This window comes from Crocodylus porosus, unplaced genomic scaffold (genome assembly GCF_001723895.1).
Source record: "Crocodylus porosus isolate Cpor-Errol unplaced genomic scaffold, CroPor_comp1, whole genome shotgun sequence".
NCBI classification, from domain to species: domain Eukaryota; kingdom Metazoa; phylum Chordata; order Crocodylia; family Crocodylidae; genus Crocodylus; species Crocodylus porosus.
The window spans coordinates 115,578,710-115,604,012 of record NW_017728886.1 but is presented as its reverse complement, the minus strand read 5'-3'; positions in this window follow the sequence as shown (position 1 = coordinate 115,604,012).

Below are 25,303 nucleotides of genomic sequence, written 5' to 3'. Positions count from 1 at the left end.
GCACCACCGGGAGTGACCAGGAATAACGGTCACAAGCTGGCAGAGGGTAGGTTTAGGTTAGATATCAGGAGGCGCTACTTCACAGTCAGGGCAGCTAGGGTTTGGAACCAACTTCCAAGAGAAGTGGTGCAGGCTCCTACCCTGAGGGTGTTTAAGAGGAGGTCATTTAACCCCAGTGCTCTTTTCTGCCATGGCAGGGGGTCGGACTAGGTGATCTGCTCAGGTCCCTTCCGACCCTACAAACTATGAAACTATGATACTATTTTATCTTAAATGCATGAAACAACATAGGACTCTAAATGTGCTACAGTGTCACTAAGTATTGCAGTTTGTTAGAATGTTTGTGATATTAGGTTATTTCCTGAAAGCACCGGCTCTTAGAATATTTTTATTGATAATTTTTTTTAATGAAAATCAATAACTTCTAATGAAGCTTGGAGCTGTAGCAAAAAGTATAATGAAGTAGTCTTAAAAGGTCAAAATAGTAGATAAATAAGTAAGTATAAAAATATAATCATAACTTTTAGAATAATATCAGGATTTTGGGGGCTGGTTCATGATTGTGAACATCAGGGTTAACTCTGCTGAATGCATTCATGGAAATTTTGACAATGTTTACACAAACCATGGACTTGTTTTTAATTTTGATGGCAAGAGTTCAGAATTTGTATTCAGACAGCTAAATAGAGAAATTATATTGCAGGATTCCATCTGGAGATTGTGGGCAAAGTGCTCTTGATTTCCATTGGCACAAATGAGAAAAAAAAAATTCCACTTCCCTACCACCACAGTAGCACAATTACTTGATGACTACTGTTTAAGCAACACTGTTGAGTTAACTTCCACAGCCATTTGATAGTAGCAGATTCTTGGGAAATTTAAGTGCATCCCACAGTTGAATATAACTTATATATAATTGAAATGTTTCAGATGAAGAGATTTTTTTTCTTTTTCTGTTTTTTTTTTTTTTATACACAGTATTAACCCTTTAATCCCAGTTTTTTGGATATTGAAAACCAAGATAGACCCTCTTAAAACACTTTTCTAGTAACCATATATGCGATAACAGGCCCTCTTTGCTAGGAATCTGTCCTTATAGGGAGATATTTGTAGTAGGTTATTCTGGATTTGACACCTGGACAAAGATATATTATTGTTCTTTAATGAGCATATGACAAGGATGTATTATTGTTCTTTTAAAGTAGCTATTTTGTCAATTTCTGTTGTTTGCTTCATGTCCATTTTTTTGCTGTGGTGAACTTCCCAACTCACTCTATTTACTTTCACTATATATATATATTTTTTTTCATTCATGATATAATGCTGTATTCTAATAGGAGCAAGTTGGCCCAGAATGTTTAAATATCTCACTAGCAGCAATGACATTTATATGTATATACCTTTCTTTAACTTTGGTAACAGTTGCCATCAATGTAATTGTGATATGAAAGATACTGTAACAGAAAGCCACATTATTTTGGTATTCTGATGATTCAATGCAGTATTTCTGTCAAGAATTTACTACTGGGGGGTGGAGTGGAGGAGGGGAGAAGAGGTACCAATGTGAAGTAATAGCCTTTCAATTATTCATAAATGTGTCATAAACTTTTTACTATGCAGAAAGTTATTGTTAGGGAAAAGAACATGAGTTTGAGTAGGTGAAAGTGTAGGCAAAAATATTAAAACTACAAAACATAAACCTAGACTTTCTTTGCAGATCTAGGAGCTTGCAACTAGAAAAACAGGAGGGGCTCTGAAGCTATGGATAGGGAATAAAGTTGATGTTCAGTGTTTGGCCGATGCCTCTAGTCTCTCACTTTTCACCCGCTACTGCAGACAAATTTACATGCCTGTGGAGTCTGCAGCACAAAGTCACTTGACTAATTCAGTTGGCAGATTTAGAGGTAACCTACCTCACTGACACATATTCAGAAGAAGCATTGAAGAGGCAATCCACCCCCTGCTTATCTTCTCCTGCTTCCTTTTCTAAGTCTCTCTATGGGAGAGACCAGCTTAAACTTACTGATAGCTGATAAGATTTGGAGTACAGGCAGTCCTCAAACTTATGACACAATTGGTTCCTGAAAATCAGACTGCAGTGCCTTCATGAACTTGAAGCTGGGCTTTTATTAATGCAGCTTACTGGAAGCATCAATATGTGTGCTTTACTGCAGAGTTGACCAATTTGCTCTGGAGTAAAGGGTTACCATCTACACATGCACTGGTATTAGGACACGGTAAACTAATTAACTTTGCCATAGGATAGTACTGTTGGGGACAGTACTATCTTACAGTGGGGTAAGGAGGGTGTCAATTTATAAAAATAAGCCTTTCCTAGGATATAGGTGCACTTTGGAGGTGGCATGTCTGATAACCACAATGGGATATTATGTAATCCAGTGGTGATCATCTAAGAGGTTCCCTGGCACCACTTATAAGTCCTGGCACTGGGTCTTCAGTTCCAGCTATGGGACATACACTTTAAGCTATGGAGGTTCTGGTCCAGGTTGAATGTATCAGTGAAGATGACAATACTCATTTCAAAGCTAATGTTTGTTATCAGTTAATATCTTGCACTTTCCCCAATAATTTGTAGAGGGAAAATGTTGTTATCTGTCATGTGTATCTGATGGTAAATATTTTTTCTTTTTTTTTTTTTTTAGTAACACTGGAACATGTGGTTATGAGAGGGTAATAGCTATTTGGATCCTGTGTTCTTTTTTCTTTATATAAAATGAAAGAATGAAAAAAATGAATACTTCAGCTCTGCACAGAAATATATGTATATCAAAATCTGAAGATACTGTCAGAGAAGAGTACAATAGTACGTTGCGCTTATGATGAAAGGAGTTAAATGGCATTTTATGACCTTACACAAAAATACGTTGCAGAGGTTCCCTTTTCTTCCAGCTTAAGCTTTTAAACTGAAGCATGTTTCTGTTTGTTTTGTGAAGTGATTAATAATACCACTACAAGTGCATTTCATTTTCACATTGATTCACACAGTTTATATCATGTGCACCTCTGCTAATGGAAGTGTGGTAAAAATCCTATAGGGGCAGTCATTATCTACTGTTTTTCCCGTTGATAGGAAATGAAATGGAACAGGAGGTGTTTCGTTATAATAAGATTGTTGAAAACAAACAATGTGATGGCCTGACCTCCCATTTCAACATCTGAGATGCATTGAAATATTTCTGAAATAAATAGGAGTCTTGTGGAAATTGTTACCTCAAATACAGAACTTTTAGCAGCCTTGCTTATTAAGGATCAAAAAACCTTTTGCCAAAGTTGCTCAGTTGGGCGAGACTTTTACTGAAGTTTTAAAACCCATTTCAACAGGTTTAACGCCTATTTTAATACTGGGCATAGACAATTCTCTGTTTCCTGTTGCGGTTGGCATAGATGATGCTTACTGTCAACCCTGTAAGTCAGGTTTCCGTGGTTGGAGATCCTGAAAAGCCTGATTCTGCTCCCTGCAAAGTCAACAGGAATGCCAATTCTGTTAACATCAATGGAAAAAATGAAAAATGAGTATTGGGCCAAATCAACTGAATCTTTTGTTCTTCATTTTTTACTATTGTTAAATAATTATGCAGTGCAGAGGACTTACATTTTTTGCAGTCCTACAGCAGTGTGAGTACATGTGAGGGGGCAAGGGGAAGGAATAATGGCAAAGATAAAATTTTCTCAGAAAGTTGGTCCAGATTTAAAATGTGATGTTTTTAATGTCAGCATGGTACACTGGTGAGTGATTCCTTTGCTTTCTCTTAACATATAGTCTCTTGGTTCCAGCCATAAAATGCAGAGGGTTTTGTGTCCTTGTTAAAATTTTACCTTAAATAGCAGGAAATTTTGCATAATTTCCTTGTTGCTTGAATTCATTTCCTTCAAAAGGGGTCTGATCCTTTGAAATCATATAGCTAACAGATTTTTTTCCTGCTACAAGAAGTCTTGTTGTTGAAGACAATGGGCAGTGACTGTAGGATCCAGACTTAATTGTCCATCCTACTTTACAAGTAGCAATTCCAAATTTTCTGCTTGCAAGTGTTATCTTGTTCTTTCTCTGTTTGTCTGCTGTCTGTTTAGACCAGAAACTCTCTTGGGCATAGGCTGTTGCATACTGTGTGTTCGTAGAAAAACTATCAAAATATGGTTCTGTAGTAGAGTTTATTCAGATAATAATTCTACTTTTTGTAGATATTTTAACATTCACATAACAATTCATTCAGACCAATACTCTCTACTTCTCTCTAAGCTATTTTATTATTGTCCACATTATGTCCTGCACATACAGACTACATGGGGTGGACAGACTACATGGGGTGGATCCAGAGCTCATTAAAAGATGTAAAGACCAGTATTAGTGATATGAATCATAAAGTGAAATTCAGAATAACAAAATATGTTTTAAAAATTGACTTTTGTTTGTAATCAAAACTGTTTACATGAGTAACTATTTCATAAATGAGGCATGTACATCAAGGCATAAGCTTTTGCAGGCAATAGCTTACTTGGTTAGATGCTATGAAACTACTCAGGTAGGTTGTTGGCTACAAAAGCTTATGCCTCCTTAAACAAGTTAGTCTCCAAGGCCAGGCACATGTGGTATGTTGTGCTGCAAACCTCTTTGTGGAGCCACAAATTGCACATGTTGCATGTTAAATTGTGCACAGTGCTGCTAATTTGCAGTGCCAGGGCAAAATTTGCTACCAGGATTTCCTGGTAGTGGGGAAAAAAAAACAAAACAAAGCCAAACAAGCAAACAAAAAAAAACCCTGAAAAAAAACAGGTGCAAAGAATGCCAAAGTGGCATGTACCAGGACAGATGTAGAGATAGGAAAGTGGGCAGCACAGGGCTGCCTGATCCCTCTCTCCACATGCTGCAGAGCTCTCACACTGAGGCACCCTGTGCCCCAGCCACCTACTCCATGCCTGGCTGGAGTGCAGTGTGCCTCAGCATGGAGTCTCTACTGCAGAGCTGTCGCACTGAGGTATGTGGGCCCAGGGCTGCCTGCTCCCCTGTCCTGAGGCACACTGCTCCCCAGCCCCCTGTCTCCACATGCTGCTGCCCAGTTGGCTAGCTCCACACTGAGACACCCTGTGCCCCAGCCAGCTCCTCCTGGAGCACATGGAGCATTGTGGCCCACTGAAAAGCTCATGGGGAGGGGTATGCTCAATGTCACAAAGGCGTGGCACAAATTTTTGCTGCTATTTGCACTGCGGCAAACACTTGTGTGGCTGTGGCCCGAGCTGCCATCCTGCTCTGGTTTCTACTTTAGGAATAACATCTCTAACACTTCTCTCAATTAATATATGTTACACACTCATGTATATTTCTGGAGCCATTTTACATATGTATTATTACATATTATTACGTCTGGGTCTGGGTCTGGGTCAAAGTCTGGGTCTCTGTCTGCCTGTGTCTAGATAGGTAGATAGAGATATATAGTAATATATCAGTTTGGGTTAGAGGTTCAAGAAATATTGTTCTATATTTAATATGATTATACTAACATTTTAACAGTTGTGTTCTTATAATCCAGGACTATAATTATGTCTTTAATACTTTCTAAGAATCAGATCTCAGAAAGTTTCTAAATGTGTTAAATAATGAAATTAATTAATTAAATAAATCAACCCCCCCATTCGATTTCTTTAAAGAACTGTAGGAAATGTTCACATGATGAATCATTATTTTATAAATAGGGCCCTTAGTAAAATCATAGTTGAAAAGGAAGGGTTTTTTTTTAAAAAAAGGCATCCTTAATCTAACTAATCTTGCTGTTCAGAGAGGTTTATTAAATGATGTTAAATAAATAACTGGAGGCACTGAACACAGCTAAAGAAAAAATCGGCTCTGCAGGATACAGTTCAGTTCCATCCAAGTTCACATTTTAAGTACCACAAACTAAATTCAGAAGGGGATTTTTCTAATGAAGAAGAACCAAATACTTTTGTATGCCACAAAAACAGGAATTCTAACTTAACTCATCATGAATGCTCTCCCATTTGGACCTGAAAGTACAGTCTTGTCTTCTGCACATGCTCAGAACTACTTTGCTCTGAGTTTCTAGCTCATACCAAAACTCCATTTGGATCTAGAAACTAGGTGGAGCAATGCCTAAATTCCTTCCTAGGGGCCTAATCTGACTTGTACTCAGAACATATCTAGAACACACTTACAGGCTTGAGTTCAGCTCAAAAAATAGAAGTTATGGATACTAACACTTAAAAGAGAGCTGGAAGAGGAGAGCATGGTAGCAGAGGTCATCTTAACTATAACATCTAGGGCTAATTACAGATGTTAAAAAAATAAAAAAGCGCCCTTTACCAGAAGAAGCAGAACATTACTTCAACCCAGCTTCACAGCATCTGTATAGACTGGGAACTTCAGTAGGGCTTTTTGGCACTTGTATCTAATAGCTGATTCAATCAGTTATTAGATAAAAGAATCAATAAAGCCGCACTGTAAAGTGCCCAATGTATGCAGATGCTGAGTGATCTGGGTCCAACTAATGTGCTGAGTCTTCTGGGCATGTGCTGGGCTCTCCGCAGGAGTGCACCAAGTTTAAGGCAAGGCATGCTTTTGCTTTGTTTTGTGGGGGACTTATATCTGCAAGCAACCTTAATGGTTAGAGTGTTCATTCAAGAAACTGAAGACATGGATTCTAGGCCAGCCTTAGTCTGAGAAGGTTCAGACCCATCCTCTGAAGAACACAAAGCTAAGGTTGGGATGAAGGGGAGCAATGTATACTTAATCTGTTGAAGCTTGGTCACCATACCAAGAGGGATGCAAGATCTGTATGGCCAAAAGGAGAGGAAGCAAGAAGGATCCCAGGTCTGTAGACTTGTATTATACTTTCCGAGGCAATATTGGTGAAACCTTCAAGTTGAGAAGATATAATCCTGACCACATAAGTTGTTTTCCACTACCATCTCTGGTGGCTATGGCTTATGCTTGCAAGCTCACACTTGAGAGACTCCCTAGATTCATAGATTATAGAGTTGAAAGGGACCACAAAGGATCATCGTGTCCAACCCCCTGCCCCTGGCAGGAAAGAGGACTGAGGTCAGATGACCCCAGCCAGGTGACTATCAGGCCTTCTCTTGAAGACCTCCAAATTAGGTGATAGTATCACCTGTCTTGGAAGCCCATTCCAGATTCTGGCCATCCTTATTGTAAAAAATTTCTTCCTAATATCTAACCTGAATCTGCTCTCTACTAGTTTGTACCCATTATTCCTAGTTACTCCTAGGGTGCTCTGGTAAATAGCTCTTCTCCAATTCCTTTTTGCCCCCCTTGATAAACTTATGGGCGGCTACCGGGTCTCCCCTCATCTGTCTCTTGTAAAGGCTGAAGAGATCCAGATCCCTCAACCTCTCCTTGTAGGGTCTTTCACAGAGGTCATTAATCATGCAAGTGACCCTCCTCTGAACCCTCTCCTGATTCTCTGTGTCCCTCTTGAAGCGCAGCGCCCAAAACTGGACACTGTTCTCCAACTGCGGCCTGACCAATGCCACATAGAGGGGGAGCATCACCTCCCTCAATCCCTCAATGCTCATCTTGGAGTCAACTATGACTCCAAGATCCCTCTCAACCTCTGAGGAGGGATCTTGGAGTCTTCCCCCAGCCTATAGGTGTACTGGGGATTCCTCCTTTCTAGGTGGAGTACCTTACATTTATCTTTGTTGAATTGCATCCTATTTCATTCTGCCCATTGTTACAACCTATCCAGATCGGCCTTTATCTGCTCCCTGCCCTCCGGTGTGTTAACTTTGCCCCATAACTTGGTATCATCTGCCAACTCGGAGAGAGTGTTCTCCAGACCTTCATCCAAGTCACCGATGAAGATATTAAATAACACCGGTCCAACGACTGAATCCTATGGGACCCCACTGCCCACTTCCTTCCAGACCAAGAATGACCCATCCACCACCACTCTCTGGGTGCGGTCCCTAAGCCAGCTGGCCATCCACCTGACTGTGTAAGTGTTCACTCCACAGCCTGCCAGCTTCCCTATGAGAATAGGCTGTGAAACTGTGTTGAAGGCCTTCTTAAAATCCAAGCAGATAATATCAGCCTCAGCTCCTGTGTCAAGGCAGTGTGTGACCTGGTCGTAAAAGGCTATAAGGTTTGTCAGGGAGGATCTACCTGTGACAATCCCATGCTGGTTTCATTTTAGTATCATTTCCCCTTCTGGGCTTTCACAAATCCACTTTTCGATGATTTTTTCCAGTATCTTCCCAAGGATAGAAGTAAGACTGACTGGCCTAAAGTTACCTGGCTCATCCCTTCTCCCCTTCTTAAAAATAGCCACTACATTAACCCTTTTCCAGTCCTCAGGGACCTGGCCAGAGCACCATGAATATGCAAACATGCCAGTGGCTCAGTTTTGACAGTGGCCAATTCCTTCAGCACCCATGGATGGAGGTCATCCAGGCCTGCTGACTTGTACCCATCCAGCCCTTCCAAGTGCTCCTTAACTAAGTGAGCACAAACCTTTGGTGGTCTGGTGCCTTTTGGACATCTGTCTATGTTCAAGGTCGGGGAATTGTCTTGGTCAGTACTTAGGAATTTTGAAGCAAAGAACTCATTGAAGAGCTCCACCTTTTTCCTTGCGTCAACCACCAACTGTCCTAATTTGTCCTGCAGGGGCCCAAGGTTACTCTGTACCTTCCTTTTGCTCACTATGTATCAGTAGAAGGACTTTTTATTGTCCTTAATTGCTGAAGCCAGCCTAAGCTCCAGTCCTGTTTTGGCTTGCCTAACTGATTCCCTGCAACAGCACACCAGGGAGGTGTATTCCTCCTTGGTAGCTGCCCCCTGCTTCCACTGCCTATAAATCTCTTTCTTTGTCCCCAGTCTTTTCTGGAGTTCCCTGTTCAGCCAAGGGTTGGGTTTTTTTACCCCTTTGCTCCCTTCCCTCCGTAAGGGGATAGACTTATTTTGTGCCCCAAGGATCAGTCCCTTGAGAAACCTCCAACCCTCCTGGACTCCCATTTGCTCGATATTCTTGAGTTCTGACACCTCAATAACTAGCCTTTTAAGTTTACTAAAGTTGGTCCTTCTGAAGTCTAACACTTTAGCCTTACTAGATATTTTTCCCACCCTTTGCTGGATAGTGAACTTTACCAAGTGATGGTTACTATCACCCAGGTTACCGTGTACTCATAGGTTCCCCACTAGACCATCCCCTGTTGCTAAGACCAGGTCTAGCAAGGTGTTACCCCTGGTGGGACATTTGCTTCTCCCAGCAGATGTCCGGGTAATTTAGATCCCCCATGACCACTGCCTCCCTCACCTGAATAGCCTCTGAGAGCTTCCTGGATAATACCTTCTCTAGCTCATTATCCTAATGAGGAGGTCTATAGTAGACCCCCACTACCAAGTCCCTGCCCCACCCTGGACCCTGACCCACAATGCCTTGGTATTTCTCTCCTCTACCCCCGCCTTGATGATGGAAGATGTGTACTGCTCCCTAACATAGAGAGCTATACCCCTGCCTTTTTTACCCACTCTGTCCTGCCTATACAACCTGTACCCCTCAATGCCTACTACCATGCACAGAATCCCACCATGTTTCATTTAAGCCAACTAGGTCCTACTGTGTGCTAGCAAGCAAGAGTGTGATCTCCTTCTGCTTATACCCCATACAAAGCATGGGTCTGAACCTCCTCAGACGAAGGCTGGGCACTTCATAGTGCATATTTTTTTATTCTTTTTGATTCTTAGTGACAGATTTCATAGATTTCATAGACATTAGGGCTGGAAGGGACCTCGGGAGACAGAGATCCTGTCATTAAGTGAAGGGAAAAGACAGAGTGACAAAGACTATTATGACTGCCCCCCCACTTTGCCTAAAGCGGGAGGGCAGTCCCGGATAGTCCCTTGGCCTCCCCCCCGGGAGTCTAGTGGGAGGGTTGGTAAGGGGCGGAGCCGCCTGCACGCACTTCCGGGCTATCCGGAAGAGATGATTGGCTGAGGGAAAATCGCCAGAATTTCAAACCGCAGGCTTTAAAAGCCACGGTTTGAAATTCCACTGGCACATGGGGAGCAGGAGCAGAGGGAGCAGGGTGCATGTGTGCCACTCACATGCGTACCCCCTTACCTCGGAGGTAGCAGCAGCAGCAGAGGAGACAGTGGCAGGGGCAGCAACAGCTGATTCCCCCTAAGGTAAGTGGGGCAGAGGGCACGGTGAAGCTGAGGCGGATCCGGAGGGGAAGCCCTTCAATGCCGCCTTAGCTCGCCCGACAGAGAGCCATGCTCCTGAGCCACATGCGGGCAGCACACACAAACACTGTGCGCAAAGAGACACGCTCTGTAAGGGTGCGCCAGCATTTCCGCCAGCGTTCGCATAAGGTGTGCGCGAGGTAGCTGCACAGAATGGCAACCCCAGGGAGCAAAACAGCAGACACACCTCTGCAGGCATGGTAACGCAGATGTGGAGGGCAGCTGCCAGGGGCCCCGCCCTGGTGCTGCCACCTACCGTGGGCTCTTCTGAGGCCTCCACCCAGACAGAGCTCATGGTGGGGTCGGTGGCCCTTGTCCCCCTGTCTGTGGAGGGGGCTCAGTGGGGTCCTGGTGGGGGGGCTTGAAGGTCTCCTTGCCTGTCCCTCCTGTCCACAACTTAGGGCCCTGGAGGAGCAGGTAAGTGAGCTCCAGGCTGCGGTGAGCAGGCTGAGGGGGATCAGGGATGCAGAGGACAAAATTGATGCCTAGTTCTGTTCTCTGCAGGCCTGGTCACCCACTGTACAGCCCTCACAGGAGATGCATCCAATGCAGGAGTGGAAGAAGGTGCCAAAATCCAGAGCTGCTAGGCCTCAAGCGGTGGAAGCTCCCCAGGTTCATCTGGGGAACAGGTTTGATGCCCTGGCAGCTGTGATGGAGGACGACAGTGGAATTGCCTCCAGGAGGAAGAAACGCTGGGTCCTCATCATCGGAGACTCCATCCTACAAGGACTGGAAGGTCCCATCTGCTGGCCCAACCTCTTGACACGACAGGTCTGCTTCATGCCTGGGGCTCGGGTCAGGGACATCACAGAAAGGATCCCAACCTACATCCAACCTGCAGACCAGTACTCCAGGTTGGCTGCTCTCGTATGGTGAGCTTTAAATTAGCCTCGCCGGGGGAGGGGGTCGCAGGAAGATGAGGAGACGACATCCGAGCAAGACAGGTGACAAAGACAAGGAGTGCTAAGATAAGGAACGGAGGTCCAGACAGTCTCCTTAGTCGGGGGGGTGGTACACACAGTCTTGCAAGGCCTTAAATGCCTATATACCAATGCTCGCAGTATGGGGAATAAACAGGAGGAACTCGCACTCAGAATAGCTAGTTCAAACCCAGATGTCATAGGGCTAACAGAAACGTGGTGGGATTTGTCCCACAACTAGGCAGTTAGCATTAGGGGCTATAGGCTTTACAGGTGGGATAGAGAAGGAAGTGTAACTGTTTTATATTTTTTTTCTCTTTTCTGTATAACTGCCGCGAGGCACTCTCACATTTATGTAACCTTGAAGCCTTCACTGTTAACCAAAACAAGTGCCTGGTACTACTTTCTACTGCCTTGAAGTCTTCACTGTTAATCAAAACAAGTGCCTGGTACTATTCTCTGCTGGCAATAGGCCACACACCTGTACTCTGTAAATTTTACTTCTTATCTAAAAAGTGTCAGTTTTGCAGAAACAAAACTTATGTAGAGAATCTGCCTAGTAACTATTATGTAAAAGAAATTATCCTATCCCTGTATGCTTAGCTTATATCATAGTTAGTGTCATAGAGGCAGTCCAACCAACATCTATAAAAGACGCAAAGAAGCAGGAAGCAGCAGAGATGACAACTGGAAAACTCTGTAGGCCTGATCACCCTGCAGACTAGTTCTCAGCCTCCCCACCTGGGCATATCCCAGTGAAGACAAAGGCCTCGAAAACCCGACAATTAACAGGGACTCACCGTGTTACAGTTTTGTACTCTATATCCCATTTATGAGCTGGGAAGCGGTGCTGGCTCCTATCCTGGCATTTGATTTATTCATAGGTAACAATTTTGCCTAGCCTCAGATAAGTTCAGTTCAGTAAGCCAAAATCTTTCATGTGTAGTCTTTGTCCTAGCTGTATACCACTGCACTCTCTTAGACATAGCGTCAGATAGATACAATGAAAACCAAACTGCATAAAATCTTCCTAAAGCCACAGGCTCCATGTAATTGTGTAAATCTTCACTGAAGAGTATAGAAGGTAAATATTCAATACAATACACAGCATCACTATGCTTTTCAGTTTTTATAAGCCTCATTACATTAAGTTCTTTTCTTAATGTGCCAACTCTTGTAGTAATATTATTTAGATGTTTTTCTTATTTCCTTGTTTTGGAACCGCAGTACTGGTTTAACAGAGTGGTTACACAACAGAATTTCCCCTTGATTTTACACCATGACGCATGACCAGCTGGCAGAAGGTGCTATTACGGGGCTTGGACACTAGACATTGGGGGAACCAGATTGCACTGAGCAAACAGCTACTGTGGGGTGAAACTGAGTAGAGAAGTAGACACATGATTGGTAACTTACAGTAGTATATAGTTGTTCTAAGGGGTCTGCTCCAGTTTTACTATACATGTAAAATGTAGTATATCTTTATTTAACAGCAACTGTGAAACACCATTACTCCAGTACTGAAAAAATCTTATGAGAAATAGGAGGTGCTCCTTTCTTCTCAAACGAGACAATGAATGTAATCTTTGTCTTTTATGTTCTGGATGCTTCTCCCAAACTATCTTCATAACCTCAGTGTCACAGAGCACTAAGGTGCTCTGTGCCTGAGAACAGAAAAAGCAGGTTGGGAGAGGCCCCTAGTAGCCAGAAGAGGGAGGCCCAGCTGCCAGTTACCACGGCAGCCAGAATAACAGGTGCCATTTGCCAGAACAACTGCTGGGGGGGCCAGCTGACAGAAAGGGGCAGGGTCTGGCCAATGTAAGTCCAGGCAGGAAGCCAGGAGGGAAGTTCCTCTCTGGAGACCGAGGCAGGAGGAGCTCGGCTAGTACAGATGAAGGGGAGAACTCTGACTGTGTGAGCATCCCCTGGTCGCTGTTGGGGTTGGAGTCATCTTCCTGGTAGGGATTGAATGTTGTTTGACTGGACAGTGTAGCTTTTTATGTTATAGCCCAGGGGCTTTGTGTTTTTGTGTTTATTATTTTGACTGGAGGACTGGGTGAGGCTATTAGGGGTTGGAGGAGGCCTCATAGGAGCTCCATGGTAGTGTGGGGACCCTGGCAATAGAGAGGGTGCAGCATTTGGGGTGTGTTGACCCCAGCCCCAGAGCGAGGTAGGGCAGTGAGAAGCCTCAAGGAGGTAAAGAAGAGGGCCAAGTCACACCAGGGCCTAGGTCAAAACTATGTCAGTACCATTGGTGAGGCTTGGGCTGTGGTGTAGGGGAGGAAAAGGAGCTGCAAGTAGCCCACCGTGGCACCGAGGCACATAAAATGGGCAGCCTCCCACTAATTACATCAATCAGTTAATCAATTAAGATCAAGACGTAGCAGGAAAGTGAGCAGGCAGTTGGCCCATAACAAGAGCCACCCCTAGAAAGGCTTCGGTAGTGATACTCCTGTCACACTCAGTTTTATGGATTAAGCTCCAAACAGTATCTTTCATGCATGCTTGGTGTCACTATTCATATTAGTTCCTTTTTTTTTCAATCACAGGATTTATCTCCTTTTTTTATTAAGAAAAGCTAAACCTATAACCAAGTAAAAGTAAAAAAAAAAAGGCTTGCCAAATGGTCAAGTCTGAAAAGTTTGTCACTATCAATATTAATTAGGAAAAAAACCCAGTAAAAATATATCATCTCCATCCTTGCTGTCACTTCATATGTCACTTTTAAATTGTTCTTTTCTGTTTTAAAATAATTGATACTTATTACGTAAAAGGCAAAACTAGTTGATAAACTCTCTAGTTGATAGTCTTTAGCTATTCGGTTTAACAACTTACACAAACTTTTCTATCTGTTATTTCTAACAGCTAAATTCTAGCAGGGCATGTCCATGTAATGGGATTATTTTCATTAAATGTGCCCAGAACACTTTTGAAAAAATAAAAAAGATTATTTTTCTCCATAGAACTTACCTTTAGAAAGCTCTATGTCCATTACTTATGACACTCACTTGAATATGAGAGATGTGGGGGTCAAGTTTTTGCTAGGTATTGGGTAGATTGGGACTTGAACCTGGGTCTCCAAGTACCTTCACCCTATGATTTCACCATAAATTCCATCCTGGGTTTCAAAAACAGCTCAGTGAAGATTTGTTTAATACAGATGCATTTCCAAGAAAAGTTTCAATTACTCTGATTTTATATTGGTTGATGAAAAGTAAAACAAAACTCAAATAAAAAAAAAAAAGGAAATTCCCAACCAACTTCTTTTTTAAACTTATTCATAAATATGCAGATCAGTTGTGGTAAAAGTGGTCTGGTAAACCACGGCCTTTATTGCACTGTACCTTAAACACTAAAACTAGTAGGTAGGTTATGGTGACTGCACACACACTGATTTGTGACTGTGAAATTGTTGTGTACTTGTAAGTTAAGTCACTTCTCTTATACTTGTATGAGATAACTAGGGATCTACCCTATTTGGAATTTGTTTTTGTTTTTTTTGTGGGAACCAGAAAAAAAGAGGTTTGCACAAACCCCCCACAAAAATGGTGATCCTAGCAATTTTGGCATGGAATCACCAGAAAAAAAAATACTAAAAATACTGGGTTGGCAGTGGGTGCCAGTGGTCGTCAGGGCCGCTGCAACCATATCTCAAAATCCACGAGGGTTGCTGCAGAAGCGAAGCAGCAAAAATAGCAGCCACTGTCCACTCCTCACTGCTGATTGGCAGAGAGGGATGACCGTTATGATGACCGTTATGACCCCACCCCATTCTACCATGATGGACAGCTTTCTTGAATAATAAGTGGTGAGAGGTGGGCTGCCAAGGCTAATCAGTAGTGGGGAAGGGCTGCCATTAAAAGACCATGAAAATAGTACCATGTGCTGCTATGAGCAGTTCATGATTTTTCCCTCACCTCATCAGAAATTAAGTAGATCCTGGGCATGTCTACATGTGGTATTATTATGAAGCAATAAACTCCATTGCATATCACGCCAGATTTTATTGCTCCTGGGATCTGCAATTGAACGCGCACCCAGAACTATGCATGTTGAGTTCGGGTGAAGTAGTCCCAGCTAACAGAAGGCCCCAGGGGTCAGCTTGCTAGGGCTGCTCTAACCTGGCTCAATGTGCTACAGAGGAGCTGGCTATAGTCAAGTGTACTTCAGTGCAGGGCTAGCTGGCAGGCAGCCCCCACACTGAGGCACCCTCATGCCCCAACCAGCCAAGTCAGTGTCTACACATGCTGTTGCACATGAAAAAAACAACAACCCTGCTGCAGGTTAGTACTTGTATCTACATCAGCCAATGAATAGATAGGAATCTATAGAAAAAATATTGTTTGAAGGTTTTGAATGTTAAACCAGAACATTTGAATCACATGGTCACCTTTCCTAACTGGAAGACATGGGGAATTTCATTTTAGAGCTAAGAAGGTTAGATTTTTGGAAGATGTGCAGCAGTACGTGAAACACAAGAACTGAAGGGGATTAGTTTTATTACAGGAGAAAAGACAAAAGAAAGGACAATAATTATTTGAATATACATGGACATGCTTGAGATGGCGTGGGATAGATAAATGGTTGGAAAATTTATTTACAAAAACTTCTATATGTTGAGAAGATATGTGATAAATATGGTATATGGGTGGAATTGTGGAGAGCTCGGGGGTAATGAGGGTGGATGACAGGACTCCTGGTGGGATAATGCATTTACCACCAGTAATCTAAGTAGGGCCATATCAAGGGTTTACAATGTATTTCAGGCAGACTAAGCTCTGTGGCAAGTATGGGCACACCTGGCCACATACTGTCAGTATACAATATGCTACAAATGTAAATGAAAAGGGCATAGGGCAGTAGAGTGCCAAGAAATACTGGAGTGCATTATTTGTGGGGAACAGGAACACTTACAGCACCAGTCACGTAAGGCTGAATCTACAAAGGAGCAGCCAAGACAGGAAAGGGAGAGTAGGTAAGAAGGAGGGAAGAGAGGAAAAGATAATTGGAACAAGTAACTTTGAGACAGAAGAGAGAGAAGAGAAAGAGAAAATGATACAGGAAGAAGGAGTGAGGATAGAGCAGGGGAAAGAAGAGAGGCAAATTGGAAAAAGAAAGAAATCACATGCTATGAAGCTTAGACAAGTAGGCAGACAAAGAAAGAGGGTGAGAGAAACAGGTTGACCAAAAGCAGATCGGAGCTGATGTGGACTGTGTTTACTGGAGAGAGGAAATGGGAGTGGGGGAAATCAAAAGGTTCATGGGGAACCTTTCTTAAATGTTAAAGCAATAAAACAACTGGCAAACACTACCAGAATGCAAAGAGGGGAAGGATTAGAGCTGACAGTATCAAGCAGCACCACAGAAGACACATAAAGTTGTAGAGATGTGAAATTTAAATCAATAAGCATGACTTTGTGTATTGCATCTATAAATGTCAGAAGTATGTTATCAAGGAAGGGATGAAATAAGATGATACCAATATTGAATGAGGTAAAATATAATATGTTTGTTGGTTTGTGGAATCCCATGGTAGAGGATTGCAAGTGTTTTGCAAAGAGATGGGGCTGGGGACCATTGTGGTAGGCAGGGTCAGATGCAAACAAAGCAGCTGGAAGTTACAATTTTGCTCAAGATTGAGGAAGTGGAATTGCAGCAAGTGCAAGTCATTATGGAAGGGAGACTACAATGAATGGGGGTGGAGATAGAAATGAAAGCATTAGCAATTAATATATATGTGCCAGCTAGAAGGGAAGGAAGGATTACCCTACTTAAGAAATTAGGGGTGTACATAGGCAGAGGTAGCCAGAAAATTCTAGTGGGAGATAGAAGACAGGATAGAGGGGAGGAAGAGCTAGACAGCTTGTCAAAAGTACTGATTAATATCATAAAAGAAGAAAGTTTGAAGGATGTATGGGGCTGGGGAAAAGGTGGTTGCAGGGATGGAACAGAGAGGAAGACAGGTGTTGAGGACTGATTTTGTATTAATATCAAATGTGCCAGGGATTGGAAAGGAGATCTTATATGTGACCATCAGGGATCAGCAGATGCTGAGGATGGAAGTGAGTTTAGACAAAAGTGAAGATACAGGGAAAGGGATGTGGAAGTTAAATGTTCAATTATTATAAGTCCTATAAAAATATTTAGAACTGTATAAAGGATGGCGGACTCTGAAGAGAGATTACAAAAGTATCTAGCAGTGGTGGACTATGAAAAAGAGAAAAGAAACAGATTTTTTTACAAATACTGGTCGAAAAGAAGCAATGAAGAGGGTGGAAGTGTGGGGAAAAGCTGCAAGCAAAGAAACAGGAATTATTAAAGAAGGTGGTAAGAGGAGTACAAGTGAGAGAAGAACTGGAAGACATAAATAATGGATTGAAGAATGGTTCAAAAGAAAAACAGATGAAAAAATCTTTCTGATCAGAGCTCCTTGGGTGGAAAAGGGGGAAGGACGGTGTAAGTATTTTTTGGCAAAATTGAGGAAAAGAAGGAAGGAACTGAATAGAAAGATTCTGAATAGAAGAGATAAGGAGAGTATATAGGAAATAGACTTTTTTTTGAGGTGGAAGTAAACAAGAGGGTAGCCAGAAAGGGTAGCTAGGATACAAAGCCAGGGAATAGGAAGTTGGGGAATGCCAGATTTGGAAAGCTTTGTGTATACTTACTTTATAAGTGTACCCCTTTTGCTGGGCACCAGTTGGCAGCAGCGAGGGCCGGGTTCAATTCTGATATACTAAATATATATTTTCCTTAGCTCAAGCCCCCACCCAGAACACCTGGGAAACACTAAATGAATTACTAAGATGTCCTACACAAACCAAAACCCCCTCCTCGCAAACAGTGTAAACACAAAAGACAGATTTATTACAGAAGACAGGAAAACACCAAATGCAATTTAAAACACTGCTAACTAGAAGACATAGTCTATAGGATGTGCAGTGCCAGGGGAATATTCTACAGAGTGCCGGTCCTTCCACAGTGGAAGGGGCCCTTTGTTGTTCTTGGAGGAATGGTAGCATGCCAATCTTTGCTCTCATGTAGAGGCTGTATGTGTGTGTGGGGAGTGACTACAACTCCAGACAATATGCACACATGCCCAAAGGACTGGAGACGCAGGGTGCATCTATACAAGACACTAACCGTGCAGTAGACTATTTCACAGGAAAAACTTCAATAAAAAGGCATGCACCTGAGCTACTGCACAGTAGCACAGGAGTCAGTTTCTCACGTTTCCTATGGCTAATGCTGCACAAAGTAGTAAGGTTCTCAGCCTCTGATACGACACATGCACACATGCCCACAGAGACTGAGAACCTTACTACTTTGTACAACAGCAGTGATAGGGAGGATGAGAAACCTACTTTTGGTCAAGGGACTGGCTTTCACCAGAAGAAAATGTTTGGAGTTGACAATATATAAACTGAATATGAATATTATATGGATCAAGATGCAGATGAGATGGGAAAGGAGAAGGCAGAGAAGACAGGGAGGACAGAAGAATTGCAGTGTTGCTTCCAAAAGGACAAAGGGATGGACTGAAAGTTGTTGCTCCCTCCTGGGTTGGGGGTGGTTTGTGAGAGGTGAATGTGTTAATGGTGAGAAGGAATGTAAGAAAAAACAGGTATAAAAGGAGACTGTCAAAGTTTTATGTTAACGTGGTGTCTTTTAGTTGTATTATAAAAAGAAAAAAAAAAAGATTCCCATCAGTATGTTTGCTTAACTTGAGCATGCCATGCTTAGTATTGGTTGCATTTAATCAGCTTCACAGTTGGTTTCCATAGTGGTAGGCAATGTATTTAGTGAGATTCCCATTTTAAAACACCCACACCAATGTGGGTGGGGGTAGGGAATCCTCATCTTCATTTTGAGTAAATAAGGTACATACATACAAAGCCGTTATCAGAACTTTTAATAATCTTAGAAATACTCCATATTATTTCAAAGTAAATATTTTAACCCTAATATGTCTTTCAAGCTGTATAGTTTTTCATAATTATAGTGACTCTACAGGAAAACTAGATTGATAAATTTTATGTTTACATAAGATGTTTTCATTTGCAGATGCTATGTGCCCACACTATGCAGCTGTATTTAACATTACAAAACTTCAGTAAAGTACTGAAAAAGAAATATTTTTTGTTGAAATTTGCAATATGTCAATACAGTACGTCATTTTCTAAAACTTTCTGTTTTAAAGGCCTCAGTGTTGCCACTTTAGAAACTAGGAAATAACAACAACCAATGTTTTCAATATCATTAGCAAAAAAAGGTAAAATGTTAACCATGCTTGTGTTAGAAATCTGTCCCCAGGAAAAAGGTCTTTAAAAATCAACTACTGTCAAGACTGAAATGAACTAAGCTTAGTGTGCACCCATATCTGTAACTGGAAGAATTTAAAGCATCTTTGTTTTACATGTTGCTGAGACTAAGATCCATGGATTATTTCACTTTAATTAAGTCAAACAAAAACATAGTTCCTTTGAACCTTTGGGGGGTTCTTTGATATAGTTTTCTAAATGCTGTCTAAAGTTATTTAGGAAAAAAAAGGTTTTGAAGTTAGTCTCTTAATAAAAAATGTGTGATTTAGTAGCACAGATTACCTTGCTGTGTGCTTATTTCTAAGTTCTGCCTGAGTTCTTATAATGTTTTTTAATGAACAAAAAAAAGAATTTTGTTTTGATTCCTGGACTTATTTAGTAAAAACATATGTCCCATTAAAAACAAATAGGTACAAGTCAATAATATAGATTTTTTCCATCATGTGTCACATTTTTCTAAGATTTCTGTTATCTAGGCAACGTCTCCTACCTGCATTCCTAAAGTGGGCTGATTTGACAGCAGAAACATCTCTGATTAAGAGCTAAATCAGCTTTCCCTTTAAAGGCTTTATAGTTTCCTTTGATCATTTTCTTAGGCAAGTTCTTACTTCCCCTACTGAATTTGTAACATCTGAAAATAAAAATATCTTCATTACATATTGTTTAATTTCAATGTTTTATTTAACTTCTTGAGTTATAATTGCTTTAGAGTGTAAGCATCAGTAAATACAAGGATGAGAACCTGATGGTGTTTCACGCTAAAAAATGCAAGGTTCTCCACCTTGGGAGGAAAAACCTGCAGCATCCTTGTAGGCTCGGCAGTGCTACTCTGGCTAGCTCTATGGAAGTAAGAGACTTGGGGGTCATCATTGACCACAAGATGAACATGAGCCTGCAATGTGATGCTGCGGTTACTAAAGCGACCAAAATGCTGGCTTGCATCCATAGATGCTTCTCAAGCAAATCCCAAGACGTCATTTTCCCCTTCTACTTGGCCTTGGTGAGGCTGCAGCTGGAGTACTGCATCCAGTTTTGGGCTCCACAATTAAAAAAGGATGTGGAGAAGCTTGAGAGAGTCCAGAGAAGAGCCACGGTCATGATCAGAAGTCAGGAAAACAGACCTTAGGATGACAGACTGAGAGCCATGGGGCTCTTTAGCCTGGAAAAGCTCAGGCTCAGGCATGATCTGATGGCCATCTATAAGTTTACCAGGGGTGACCACCAGTACCTGGGGGAATGTTTATTCATCAGAGCGCCCCAAGTGATGACGAGATCGAATGGTTATAAACTACGTTTCAGGCTGGACATAAGGAAAAATTTCTTTGCTGTCCAAGCACCCAAGGTCTGGAACTGCCTGCCATCGGAGGTGGTTCAAGCACCTACGCTGAACACTTCCAAGATCAAGTTGGGATGCTTATCTTGCTGGGATCCTATGACCCCAGCTGACTTCCTGCCCTCTGGGCGGGGGGCTGGACTCGATGATCTTCCAAGGTCCCTTCCAGCCATAATGTCTATGAAATCTATAAAATACTATGGTTGAGTAAACAAAAAAATTCCATTGAGTTTTTCTGCTCAAAATATCTTTTCAAACATTTCATATTTAATTTCAGCAAAAATATGACTTAAGGTTCAGAAATCACTTTCTAACACTTGAATTATCTTTATATCGGGGGTGTAGGGTGAGGGAGAAGAACCAAACTTAAATATTACTCTAATATTTTGCTGTATTTACTTGAAGTCTTAATTCTTATCAGTGGGACTTTTACATATTAAATTAACATTTCCTCTGGGAGGAATAATGTGTATGCTTTATTATTTTAAAATGTGAATTATTGCTACATTTAAAATTCACAAAAGCTAAAATTAAATGTTTGAGTACATACACTTCACTTGAAGCCCAAATACCAGGATGGCACTAGTGTGAGTAAAAACAACTGTGTACGTCATGACTGAATTGGCTCACTTATAGCAGAAAAAAATATAGTCACTGAAATATGCATTTGTAGGAGTTGCAAAAAAAATAGTATTTCTTCAGTGTTAGAAATGGATACCTTTAAAAAGAAGTTGCAAGGAAGCAGTTGGGATTACATACCAATTTGATTTATGCACCATCACTTAGATGTTTTAAAAAATAATCCCAAAAATTTTATTTTTCACCTCAATCCATTCTTTGAAATTGACTCCTTATGGAATGTAACACGAGAGAATTATGTGATGGAACTTCTGGGAATGAAAGATGTGGTGCCTAACATCAATGCCAAAATGCCTTGTGGAGCTAATAGGGTGGTCAGAGAACATCTGGAGTTATGCTTTGCATGAGGGACTGAGGACTAGATCTGAAAACTATATCTACCCTGGCTCTGATAGGTCATAACATTTGTTTTTGTGCTAACATTCTACTTCTTATTTAATATTCTTTCTTCCTTGCCAGTATTTATCCTCTTCTCCCCATCCCTTTTCTTTCCTCCTGATGTATTAATAGAGAATACTCCCCTTTCCTCTCAGCCTGTATTTTGCTAAACTAAACAAGCTCAGGTCTTCTAATTTCCTCCTACAAGACAAGCATTCCCTGTTTACAACAGTAATCTTTCTCTCACGTGTTCCAGTTTCCATTTTTGTTGTTGTTGTTTATTGTTTTGAGCAAGAATAACCAAAATGTACACCATAGTCTAGAGGAATTTTCACTCGTACCTTGAATAATGTTGCTAGGTCCCTGTTTCCAGAAGAGGATTTTGTACTCAGGATTCTCAGTGGACGTGGGGATAAATCCATTTATATGCATACAGGGGTGTAGGTTGTAGCTGTGTTGGTCTAAGGACACAGGCAGACAAGGCTCTTTGTGTGAATCTGATATCTTTTATTAGACCAACTTAAATAGTTGGGAAACAATTATTAAGAAAGCTTTCGGGTTCAAAAACCCTTTGTCAGGCTAAGGAAGTTTCAGCAGTTGGTGTGTGCTCTTCCTGGATAGAATGAAAAGTAAAGGAGCCAGAGGCTGGGCTGGTATGCATACAAGATAGGCAGTCAGTGAAGATGTAGACTGAGGAGTCAATGGGTGAAAGACAGGCAAGAGGCAGGGTGGGAAGAGAGAGAAGGGGGATGAATAGTGGAGAGATACCTAGGAAGTCAGATGTCAGGCAACTTATAATGTGTCATAAATCCACTGTCTATATTTAGTCCTTGATTTTTAGTGTCCAGGAGGCTGATGAAGTGGAGTTCATAGGCTCTGGGAAGTGTTTTGTAAGTTGCCTTTGAGAATCAGGACTGAGAGAGAGTGGTTTTCTTGTGAGAAATGTGCCCCCACAGGTAATTGGGTATTCCTGTCTTTAACAGATTTTTGGTGTGCATTCATTCTGGTGCACAGTTGTTGTTTGGTCTCTCCTACGTATTTTCCATCAGGGCATTTGGTGCATTGGATGAGATATATTACATTTCTGGAGGTGCAGCTGTAAGATCCAGGAATGCTGATGGCTCTGTTGTGGGGTGTAGTAATTGTGGGGGTAGTAGAGATATGTTGGCAGGTTTTGCATTTCTTGTCATGGCATGGTCTGGATCCATTTGGTGTGTTCTGGGCTTGAGGAAGTTTGCTTCTAGTGATGAGGTTAGCAAGGTTCAGTGCTTGTTTGAAGGCTAGGATGGCTTAAGTGCAATTCTCTTGCACCCTGCTCAAATCTCCAAAAAAAGGTTAATTAGAAGGTTGGGTGAATCCTCCTCACTGCTCCCTGACTGTCTAAATGTTCATATGATGTGTTACAAAACTAGATGCATTATGGATTTCAGGACTTGAATAGGGTGAAATAGAATCATATTTAGGTGCTAAAATCCACTTAAATGCCTAATAGGTGGAAGAGAGTCTGGTCCTTAATGGGAATCCGGTGCCAAAGCTCTGGAGAGGGGAACACCCTGTCACCTCCAAGCAACTCCCTGCTTAGCAGCTGGGATCTCTCTGTCACCCTTCAGAGGCATCATACTCTTCCCATTGATTATATAGGGACCCTCAGCAACTAACTCCTGTTTCTTTGGATCTCCTTTCTGGTTAGGTTTAGGGTAGAAGTTGGAGGCATTTCAGGAGTCCATATGGATTTGTCCCTCAATGCCAGCTTAAAATAATCCAGAGCTTTTATCACAATATTAGCTTATTTTTCCTTCCATCGTACTTCCTGTTTTATGTGTTGGCTGGCTAATTTTAATAGGCTTGAACATAAGGTTTTTGAAGAGAAAATGCTGCACTAGATGTTGTTATTCAACAATTCTTTTATCCTCTTTTTTCTCTTTAGTCTATCTCCCTGCTTTCTTCCCTTATTTCATTGTTAATCTTTTTCACTTTTATACACCTATAGTATTAATTTGTCCTTGCATATCAGTTTTTTATCTAGTTTACGAGATACTGGTTTAATCCAAGTAAGGGCTAATAAGCTAGAAGGGGCTGTTTAAAACAGTCCAATATTAAATATTTCAAACTCTTAAAAAACAGTAAGATTTGCTTATTTTCTGTCTACAATACATTGTAAGTCTATGGTCTGAAATATTGTGCTTCTTTTCCATATGAGACAAATCAGCAAGTTTTTCTGTAAAAGAAGGAAAAAGGAAAAAAAATAGATCTTTGAAATTAGGATGGGAAGATGCTGTGGGCATGTGTAGACGAAGTGAGGGGCATGTGTTCGTGACACTTTAAAGCAGGTTAAATGTTTTTGCACCGCTTTAATGCTGTTGGTGTTTGCATCAGCAGTGTATTGCACTTTAATTCCGGCTTCTGTAGCACATTTGGCGGCATAATGCACCATAAATGACTATGGGGCACAGCAAACTAAAACACCCGAGTAGTTTTAGTTTGCTGCCTTACAGCTGTGGAATGAAGCAGTGGGCTCTGTGCGGGTCCACAGAGTGGCTGTGCGGGTAGCCTGTGCAGGCAGCCTGGCAGGAAGGCTTCTCCACGGAAAAAATAAAAAAAGCAGCAAACCTGATTTTTTAATTTTTTTTTGCACCCCTCACACCTGGAGCCTGCCTGCCTGCATGAGCTGCGCAGGGACTCAGTCCTTCCCTCCATGGCTGCGGTGCCGCCCTATACCACCCAAGCCAGGTGATACCTGGGGTAGAGGCATTGCTGCCATGGAGGGAAGCACTAGCCCCTGCCCCTCACAGCTCAGGGATTGCTTTGCCCCCTGGCAGCTCGCCCTCCCTGCTGAAGAAGCAGGTAAGACATGGGTGTACATGACATGGGGGTTTACTTCATCCTAAATTGAAGCAGTGTTTTTACAAACCCACCATTTCAATTTTGGGCCCTCATTTTTTCTACATGCACCCTACGACTTTTTGTTGTTGTTTGAATCTCAGGTACACAGATAAGATTAATGAGTGAAATTATTGTAGGTGACAGGCAACATATATTCTGGGAAATATGAACAATATAAAATCGTGGTCTTGTCTGTCAAATCTTATATAAGAATATCAACAATACAAAAACACAATCTTAAGTAAGATCTACATTCAGCCAGAAATTTATAGGCTCAATATTGCTACTGCTAGAAAGATTGCATTTCTTTTTACTTCTTCAGATCAAAGCATAGAATTCTAACAGCAGCTTTTCTCTATCTTCTTTTTATTATCACTTTTCAAAATATAAAATTCAATGTTTCAACACCCTGTAAAGTAGTGATTAACATATTCATACTGATTTGCCTGTTTCTTCTTCCTTGCAGATGCACTACAGGAATGAGTCTATTATTGTTCATTTGACTAACTGCACATCCAGCTATTACAGATCACTTTGAAGCCTTCATAAAGTATGAGAGACAACATTCTTTTAAAGTACTTTCAGTACCTGCCAGTTT